Raw genomic sequence first — 2,270 nt, forward strand, 5'->3', positions numbered from 1 at the left:
AATAAACCATTTTATAGAGAATTCTTTATAATTTATAACGTAGTTTTTTTCTATACATATATTTTGTTAATTATATGTGACACCAGAGTAAATGTCTACATTTATCTGCATCTTGTGCAGATAGCATAGTCAATTAGATATAAATAGGCGTTAATCAGTAGCACTTTTTAAAAATACAAAACCTGTGGAGAGTAAGTTAATACACATATTTTTCTACCATCACTTTCCACCTCCTTCTTTTACATCCTAAGAAACACACCGAATCACAAAAAGGCTTAGGTATTTGGCTCTTGACCTTGAAAGTGGAAGGAGAATGGTATGGCTATTGGAGCTGACTGCTTATGCTCTTTTACATAATAATGTCATGCAACAGCTGTATGAGTCTTCAGGTCTTAAATGTACTTCCTTAGTGATTTGATGGGAATATCAGCCTTACTGGATTTAATGTTGTTTTCTACTTCATTTTGAACACCTAGTCAAAATTATGATACTTTGTAATAGAATGAAAATGTAGTACCATCTTAAGAAAGTCATTTAGAGCTCTGGAAATGTGGCTTCCTGGTACAGTGATTGCTCAGTAACACATGAACAGTAAAAGAACCCCATGGAAGTGGTGCTGTGGCTCACGTGGTAGATTGCTAGCCTTGAGGGAAAAAAAGCCTTGAATTCAGGCCCCAGGACTGGGGAAAAAAAAAAACCTCATTTATTTAGTAAATGCAAAATAAAGAACCTATACTTGGAGTATATAATTGCTCCAACCATACTGATACCTGACAATAGTCCTTAATTCATGTACTTTACCTATATTAACTGTGTTAAAAAAAAACGTTTTGTTCATTAGATCATGGCAGTTAATGCCAGGAATGTGCTTGGATAACAGGTGAAAATTAATCCTAGAAATTCAAAATTCCAGGCTTTTCAGTGGTCAAATTCGAATCATAATGATAATGTTAATCTGAGTGAGATTAAGAAATCTTTTTGGTCAGTCCTAGCACCATGAAACGCAGAGGCTAATTAATAGTTTTCACAAAAGAGAAGGAATAAACCAGATCGAAGGAATAAATGATAGTAAGTAAGGTATACCAGAAACTGTTCCATGGAGCCATTTTTGGATAGTGAAGAATTAGTCTTTTTTATTTAGGCTTATTCCTCATTGCATTTAGCATCCAGATCTCTTACACTAGTTCTTAACCTCTGTGTTATATCTCCTCAATTTATATCTCTTTCTATGCTGTTTTTTCATACCTGATTTCCTTTGCTTTCTTAAAATTTTAGTCTTTCTCTATTTCTCTATGAAAATTTTCTGATGTGAAGTCCACCTATCTAGTAGGCAGAGGATAATACTGTAAGGGTCCCATAGCTCATCAGTCATTAATGTAACAACATGGAAAAGGAGGACATATTTATTGCTATCTCAATTATTCTGAATAGATGCAATGACATTATTTGATTCAAATGTCCATGTTTTGTCTACATAGTGTCATTAAGTGCACATAAATGCAAATATGAGCTGGTTGCCAGTGGCTCATGCCTGAAATCTTAGCTATTCAGGAGGCTGAGACCAGAGGATTGAGGTTCAAGCCACCCTGGGCAGGAAAGTCCACGAGAATATTTTCTGCAATTAAGCACCAAAAAACTGGAAGTGGTGAGGTACCTAAAGTGGTAGAGCGCTCATCTTGAGCAGAAGTCTTGAGGGATAGCACCCAGAAGCAGAGTTCAAGCCCCAGGATCAAAAAAAAAAAATGAATCCCCAAGAGAAACTATGTAGTCAATAATAATCTTCCCAAGAACAAAAAATAATAATTCAGTTCACCTACTTTTGCTGAGTTAAAGTTGTGTCTTCTTTGCTGGACATATTCTCTTTCAAAATTGTCAAATATTAGCTTTATAATAAATTTCTACTAATATTTCTCAGCTCAAAACAGAAATCGTGATACCATTGATGTCACTTGGCTTACTTATTATCTCATTTCACAGCCAACCTAAGAAGAAGAGTCTGTCAAATTCTTACTTGTAATTAAACACCAAAAAGCCAGAAGTGGAGTTGTGGCTCAAACAGTAGAGTACTAGCTTTGGGGGCAGGTTGTCGGAGAAGTCAACTGTTCTGGGACAGGGTCTAGAGTCTGAGTTTAAGCCCCAGAACCAGCACAAACTAAACAAACAAATAAAAAGAACAACATAAAACCCACCAGATATATTTTGGGACTCTCCTTAAAGCAGCACTGGTCTGAGAAGGGTCTTCTTTTGCTAATCATACTCATTGAATCCTG

The sequence above is a fragment of the Dipodomys spectabilis genome, unplaced genomic scaffold, assembly GCF_019054845.1.
Source record: "Dipodomys spectabilis isolate Male_0828 unplaced genomic scaffold, ASM1905484v1 ptg000028l, whole genome shotgun sequence".
Taxonomy (NCBI): domain Eukaryota; kingdom Metazoa; phylum Chordata; class Mammalia; order Rodentia; family Heteromyidae; genus Dipodomys; species Dipodomys spectabilis.